This window comes from Mauremys reevesii, linkage group 2 (assembly GCF_016161935.1).
Source record: "Mauremys reevesii isolate NIE-2019 linkage group 2, ASM1616193v1, whole genome shotgun sequence".
Taxonomy (NCBI): Eukaryota; Metazoa; Chordata; order Testudines; family Geoemydidae; genus Mauremys; species Mauremys reevesii.
In genome coordinates, this window is record NC_052624.1 from 277,468,158 (window position 1) to 277,476,465 (window position 8,308).

Genomic DNA, 8,308 nt, shown 5'->3' on the forward strand with positions numbered 1-8,308 from the left:
CGGGTCAGACCAAAGGTCCATCTAGCCCAGTATCTGTCTACCGACAGTGGCCAATGCCAGGTGCCCCAGAGGGAGTGAACCTAACAGGCAATGATCAAGTGATCTCTCTCCTGCCATCCATCTCCATCCTCTGACGAACAGAGGCTATGGACACCATTCTTACCCATCCTGGCTAATAGCCATTTATGGACTTAGCCACCATGAATTTATTCAGTTCCCTTTTAAACATTGTTATAGTCCTAGCCTTCACAACATCCTCAGGTAAGGAGTTCCACAAGTTGACCGTGCGTTGCGTGAAGAAGAACTTCCTTTTATTTGTTTTAAACCTGCTGCCTATTAATTTCATTTGGTGAAATGTATTATGTTCTAGTTCTTGTATTATGGGAATAAGTAAATAACTTTTCCTTATCCACTTTCTCAACATCACTCATGATTTTATACTCCTCTATCATATCCCCCCTTAGTCTTCTCTTTTCCAAGCTGAAGAGTCCTAGCCTCTTTAATCTTTCCTCGTATGGAACCCTCTCCAAACCCCTAATCGTTTTAGTTGCCCTTTGGGTGGGCTAGAGTTCACTTCATTTCCCATCTCCAGTGCCTAAAAAAAAACTCAACTCCCATAGAAAGTAGCTGGGGACCCAGAGTTCAGTCCCTAAGGATTTGCAGCAAGGACTGCGCAGGGTCAACCTCCCCACATTCAAGTCCCAAAAGGAACTAAATAAATGAATTTAATTAAATAACTTTATAAAATCTTATGATAAAGAAACAAATAATAATCTAATTTTTACAGTATGACATGGCTATTTTATAATCCACCGACATCTTTACAGTTATACATAAACATAAATAAAACAAATTAAAATCTGTACAATTCAGTCCCCATAGAAATACAGTGAGAAGAAACTGAGAGTTCCCAAAAGCTTAGGTTTTGTTCACCTAAGTCTCAGTTAGTCTTTGATCACCAAATCTATACAGTCTGCTGAGTCTAAAACAACATCTTCCCTCCACTTGCTTGTAGGAATCTTCAGTTGGAACCCATGCAGACTCTTCCTCTGCTGAAATCACTGCTAGCCAGTCAACTAACTGATTAACCGATCACTCAGTTAAGTGTATAGATTTAAAGAAAACCCTGTTACAAGAAAATACAAAACTGAGAAGAGCAAAATAGAAATGACTCCTTCTCCGTTACTACATTTAAAGAAAAATTGGTGACTCAGGACTAGTCTACACTATGTCGTTAGATCGACATTCCCCGCATTAGGTCGAATTTATAATGTGCATGTGTACACTACAGAGCCCATCCCGCCGACCTAAAGGGCTTTTAAAAAATTGATGACTGTACTCCAACCTGACAAGAGGAGTAGCGCTAGATTCGACCTTCCCGGGTCGAATTAGCAGAGCCATATCTAGGGATTTTTGCGCCCAAGGCAAGGGACAGGGGCAACATGTTTGGCTCTTCGGCTGCGGGTTCCTCTCAGAGGGAAGGACCTGCTGCCAAATTGCCATCATTCTTCGGCGGCAATTCGACGGCAGGTCCTTCCCTCCAAGAGGGACTGGGGGACCTTCTGCCGAATTTCTGCCGAAGAGACGGACATGCCGCCCCTCTCCCTTGCCAACGACCAGTGTCAATTCAGTCCCTCTCGGAGGGAAGGACTTGCCACCGAATTGCCGCCGAAGGAGAGACTTTCTGCGCCCCTCACCTTCCGCACCCGAGGCAAGTGCCTCACTCGCCTTGCCCTCATTACGGCACTGCGAATTAGGGGTAGTGTAGACACAGCACAGTGTATTTTGACTTGTTTGGCCTCCAGGAGGTGTCCCAGAGTGCTCCAATGTGTCCGCTCTGGACAGCACTTTCAACTCCACAGCACTTCAGCCAGGTAAACAGGAAAAGACAAGGGAACTTTTGAATTTCATTTCCTGTTTGATCAGCGTGGAGGACCATGCTGACCATAGCTGCCCAGGTACGCAAACATGCTCCAGCACGGAGCATACAGGAGACACGGGATCTGATTGCTGTGTGGGGAGAAGAGTCTGTGCCAGCAGAGCTCCGAACCAGCAAAAGAAACACTGACATCTATGCCAAAATCACACAGGGAATGGGGAAAAAAGGCTACACCAGAGACACACAGCAGTGCTGTGGGAACATAAAGGAGCTGGGGCAAGTGTACCAGAAGACAAGGCATTGTTTCACTACCAATTTAGCAAAGAGGGTGGGTTTTTTTGACTAACCCCCCTTTTATTTTTATACACACCTACGTGTATATATATATACACCTTTATTTTTACATTTAGATATATTTTATTAAACAATAACCTTACTTGCTGACAAGTATCAGAGGGGTAGCCGTGTTAGTCTGGTTCTGTAGAAGCAGCAAAGATAGTCTATAAGGTGCCACAGGACTCTTTGCTGCTTCTTACTTGCTGAATGCAGGAGGTATTTACAGGTTGGATTTTTTCTTGGCCTGTTTTGATAGAGGGTACTGCTGCACCTTGGGAAGGGGTCTTGCTGGGTTTAGGTGAATTTTAACAGGTTGGGCAGACCCAATGCACCCAACCTGGTAGGCATGATCGGCTCACAAGGCCCACAGGGAGGGAGAGACCTTAACCAGCAGTTTGTGTTGCAACGAGGAAGGGCTGGGGTCGGTTTTCTCCTATAAGCACGGTTTTCTCCGTGCACCAGCGGAGAGTGGTTCACAGTCAACGGAAACAACCTCATCGCCTACATCGCTTCCAAAGGGACCAAGCCCAAGTCGACAGTCTAAGGAGGAACTGGTGTCTCCAACCTCATTGTTAGCGGGACCAGGCACGTTCAGATACACACCATCTGGGGTACAGCAGATTATATAATTTAATTTACCCAGCGAGTCCTTTCCCAAAGGTTAACCGGTAAACACGGACTGAAGAAAAAAAAAACCATGATAATAACAGGTCTATAAGAGCGTCAGAAGGTTCGGAGAGGATTCTCCAAAGGGGCTGTGCCTCCTGAAGGGGTCTAGATCGATAGAGGGATATCTGCTGGCCAGTGGGGTTACAGAAAAAAGTCAAATTTTTTTGTCTTTTTTTTTTTAGTTGGGTTTTAAACTTTTCTTGGGAGTCCTTGGGACTCCCTACTTGTGATTTATGGCGCTGTTTTACTGTTTCCTTACACCAATTAAAAAATGCATCTAACTGGTCCTGCCTGACCTTATATGTTAACAGGGCACCTCTGAGGTGCAAAACTTTATTAAAATTAAAGGTTCCATTTGGGGGGAACTGCAGGCTAGGATTATCCCTAGTGTACCAGTTCCACTTGTTTAAAAATTTGCAGGTTGAGGGACCATAATTTGAGTACATGTACGTGGCAGGAGTGCCCTTTTCTGGCATGGGAATTTGCTCAGATTCCCCCACCCCCATTATGGTTACCTGACAGACAACCACAACCAAGTCGGCAGGCACCCACAAAGGGCTAAGCACAAAACATTTAACAGACAAGCTAGCATAGTGGACAAACCATACAACATTTACAGTGTGCCCTTTCCGCCTTGCTTCTTGCCCATAGGAGAGGCAACCTGCATCTAGCATTCAAGCATTCACACCAGAAGGTTTAGGGACACATGTGCGGTCCCCACACACCCCCTTTCGCCAAAGGGCACCGGCCCATCTTCAAGAGAGTGGCGTCGGCTACCCCACCACCTCAGGGGTAGTGGGCGGATTCCTGGGACTCCCCTTCTCTCTGAGCGGGGGAGGGAGCCTAGGGCTCCAGGAGGGAAGATCGGGGATGGGAACTCGGTCACAGGGTTGGTTCAGGAAGGGGTCAGGGAAGAAAGACACGGTCCCCACACGCCTTCTTTCAGCACAGAGCACCGTCTTCAGGAGAACAGCGTCGGTTACTCTACTGCCTCTGAATCGGCGGGTGGTTTCCCAGGGCTCCCTCTCTCTCCGAGTGGGGGAGGAAGCCTAAGGCTCTGTGAGGGAAACAAGGGAAAGGGACCCCACGACCCTCACTCATCCATCACAAACACCGGCACACACCCTACCTGGCTTTTAGCCCCAATTACTGGCAGCTAGTTTTATGGCCCCCACTACCGGCCTACTGCCGGTGGGAGTTACAGCCAACCTTAAGGCCGGTTTTCGTTGCAGCTGCAACATTTTGTACATAGTTTCACTGCTTAATTCCCTCCAATAACTACAGAACAAGCATGGGCCCTGGGTAAACAGTTTGGGAAGTGTGATAAAGAAAATGTGCTAGACTGGTTAACCAAAGCTTCTGTAACACCTGATTTGACTCATGAGGATTTTGTTATCATGTTAAGGGAATGTATATCACCTGAAGATTTTGCAAATGTTCCTTATGATGCGTTAACTAATGATGATAATAGTCAAGTTATTGCATATAGAAAAATTTATCATATATACTACCCTAACCAAAATGTGATTGGTCGAGCTTATGCTGAAACACAAAGGAATGATGGAAGACCTGAGAAATATTTCCTCAGGAAAAAATTATTATTTTGGTTGGCAGGTATGGGAGTGGTTATTGAAGGTATTGTCAGCTATGACACCCTGGAATTGCGGGAGTTATACTTACAGGGATTGACACCTGGTATAAGGCTGGCAATGGGACATATAAGATCTGGAGGGAAGAGTAAAAGAAATCTATGAATTGCAGCAAATGACCAATCCAAATTTAACAGTGAAAAAGCGAGTAGCCGCTTTCAATGGTAACAAAGATAGGGAGAAATCCCAACAATTTAAGAAGCAGGTGAACCAGGACAAATACATATTTAGAAGTAGCTCCGAGGAGATGAGGATCATGAAAAGAGTGTTGGCATGGAGACTAGCCAAATATGAGCCTGAAGACTAACTGACAAAGCTTTCTGCTGAGGAACTTTTTAAAAGACTAACCAAATATGAATCTAAGCAGCCAACAATGTCAGTGGTTGCTGCCTCAGCAGGAACTTCTTTGGAAAGCCCATACTAAGGGTGCTGGGATCCCCAAGGCCCTGGCATGGTGGCACCCCTGATTAACGATCATTGGGGGTGCCCCACTGTGAACTTTTTAGTGAAAGGGGATTTCAGCTGCATAACACAAAGAGTCTTGGTGGATACCAGGGCCTCCACCAGCCTCCTCTGTACAAAAGGACATGATAAAAAGAACTTTCCAATTAAAGAGATTAGATCCTTAGTCTCTTATAACTGGAAGGAGAGTCTAACTCCTTTTACTAAGGAACTACCGTGCATATTGGGACCTTTAAGAACAAAAGAATCGTTTGGTTTGCAAAACCTACATGATCAAGGAATAATGGGTATTGATTTATTAAGGAAATTTGGGGAGATCGTGGACTTACCGCATAGGGCACTATGCAAGGCCGAGGAAGGCAGAGCAGGCAATGTCATCCCAGCAGCACACTGGGTAGCAGCCACCAAAGCACCCAAGGCTCTCTCCCTGCCTAAGTGGGAAGAGGACGTAATCCAAGTGGCTGGTAAATATCTAAAAGCCTTTGCGACTTCCAAATTGAGCTGTGGGAAAATAAAAGTACTAGTTAAGGTCAATGGACCTGACCCTAGGCCTGTAAGGCAATTACAACTTCTCAGTTGAGGCACAGATGGGAATTAAACCAACCATAGAGGCCTTAATGCAGCAAGGAGTGCTAATCACCTGTGATAGCCCGTGTAATTCCCCCATATGGCCAGTGAAAAAATCCGATGGGAAATCCTGGCGTCTTACAATAGACTATCGTGCCTTAAATAAGGTGACGCTAAGGATGGCACCCCTGGTGTCCAAATTTCCTGAGATCATGGCTCTAACAGCGGGAGCACAATGGTACTCAGTATTAGACCTGGCCAATGCCTTTTTCTCAATACCCCATGATCAATCATGTCAACATAAATTTGCATTTACCTATGACAACAGACAGATTACATTTACGCAGGTACCACAATGGCTGCATAATGCTGCGCACCTAGTATTTGCCATCAACATGTGGCCGCAATGTGGAAAAACCTGAGGTACGCAGACTGTGTAATCAGCTATGTGGACAACATGCTGATTGCAACCAAAACCAGGGAAGACAACCTTAGGTCACTGGATGAGGTGCTGGAGGCCATTCAGACAACAGGCTTTCTGATAAATCCAGAGAAGGCACAGCTGCTGAAGCAGGAAGTAAGTTATCTTGGAGTGCAGCTGGGTCCCACAGGGAGAAGACCTGACTGGGCCCGAGTGAAACTAATCTCTAACCTTCCTTCCCCATCAGATCATTCCTAGGGTTGGTAGGATTTTCAAGGGATTTCATAAAAAATTTCAGTGAAAAAGCCAAACCCCTCTACAACCTGCTGAGAAAGAACCAGGAATGTTGATGGGGAGCAGAGGAACAAGAAGCGACTATGTTGCTTAAAAAGGCCTTAATGGAACCGCCTGTCTTAGTGTTCCCTGATCCTAGTAAGCCGTTCCACCTACACATTGCCAGCACTAAGTCAGCCATTAGTGCAGTCCTGTTATAGCAACAAGGGACATCTGTGAAGCCGGTTGCCTACGGGTCTCGAATTCTGACATCAATAGAGTCACAGTTTTCTGCCTGTGAGAGGGAAGTGCTAGCCCTAGTTTGGGCAATTGCCCACTGGGAATACAGAATAGGAATGTCACCTATCCTATTGAGGAGGACCCATACCCCAGTGAGGTATATGCTCTCTGGCCGAGCAAATTCAGGGAGAGTGAGCCATCCCAGGCTGGTGAACTGGATCCTTGCCCTTATCAACAAAGACATCACTGTTGAAAAAAACAACACACCAGGCAAGATCCCATTTGCACTTTATGTGACAGTCCCAGATGATAATTCCATCACAGATCATGAATGTCCTATCCTTCCAACAATTCCACCAGAGATCCAATCCCCATTCAGGCTGGAGCAGAAATTTGAGGATGCCAAAACCCAGAGGAGGGATCTCTGGGTAGTGGATGGCAGCAGTCTGCACGTTGATGGAAAGGCAACCGCGGGATTCACAGCCATGCATGTTGCATCGGGCAAGGTGTTTCAAGGCACCATCAAACAACATTCATCTCAAGCTGCAGAAGTGGTGGCAGTAATATCAGCACTGGAAAATGCGTATCCCTCCGTCAACATTACCATCTGTACAGACTCGGATTGGGATACCAGAGCATTCGTCGACTGGATGCCTGTCTGGAAAACAAGGGACATGAAGACTAGCAATGATCACTCAGTGGCCTATGCTGGGTATCTTCACTATGCCTGGCAATTGGCGGAGCAAAGATCAGAGGATACTTATCTGTTCAAGGTGTGAGCATATCGGAGAAACTTGGCAGAGATATCCATACTTAACAACCATGTGGACAAATTAGCCAAGCTGGCTGCTAAAATGAGCCCTGAATCGCTATGGGACAAAGTAGGATCTCCTATCCAGGCCTTAACTAATTCCATTTCTGTAGCGACATCATCCAGCTGCAACAAAAGCATCCAGAAATGCAACAACTCCTCAAGAATGGCAAAAGTAAGCTGTGGACTATTAATCAACATAGTTCAGGTCTAGTGATGGCAGAAAAAGGAGGCGATAAAGATAGGGAAATGCAACTTCCTGTATTGGTCATCCCATCAGTATTGAGGGGAAAATTGATTCAACTGGTGCATGCCCAGGGACATTTCAGGTTACAGAAGACTATATATCGTCTATCTTTAGTAGGATGGTGGCCTAGTATCATACGGGACACAGAATATCATCTTAATAACTGTCTTCAGTGTGCCGCAAATGACCCGGACCCCCGTATCAGAAACAGCCCTCTGCTACATCAAACTACAGGAGGTCCTTGGCACCATATTCAAATAGATTACATAGGGCCTCTTCCTCGCACAAGAAACGGAAATAGTCATTGCCTAGTGATGGTGGATTTGTTTAGTAAATGGATAGAAGCGTATCCCTCCAGAAGGTGTACTGCATTAAATACTGTTAAGTTGTTGCTAGAACGTGCTTTCAGTCGGTTTGGGATTCACAACAGTATTGATTCGGACCCAGGGAGTCACTTCACTGAAGAGGTAATGAAACAACTATGTATAGCCTTTGGGATCAAGCAAAGATTTCACATTGCAGGCCACCTACAGTCATCTGGGCTGGTCGAACAAACAAACCGAACCCTGAAAACTGCCCTACGGAAGGTGATAGAATCATCCAGACGAGATTGGGACAGGCATCTGCCCATGATTTTAATGGCTATAAGATCGACCATAGGGGCTCATGGATTTACAACCCAGGAAGTGCTTTTTGGAAGGCCACTGAGAACTCCAGAGGCATAGTGGTTGCCAGGAGGGGTCCCCCCAGATGA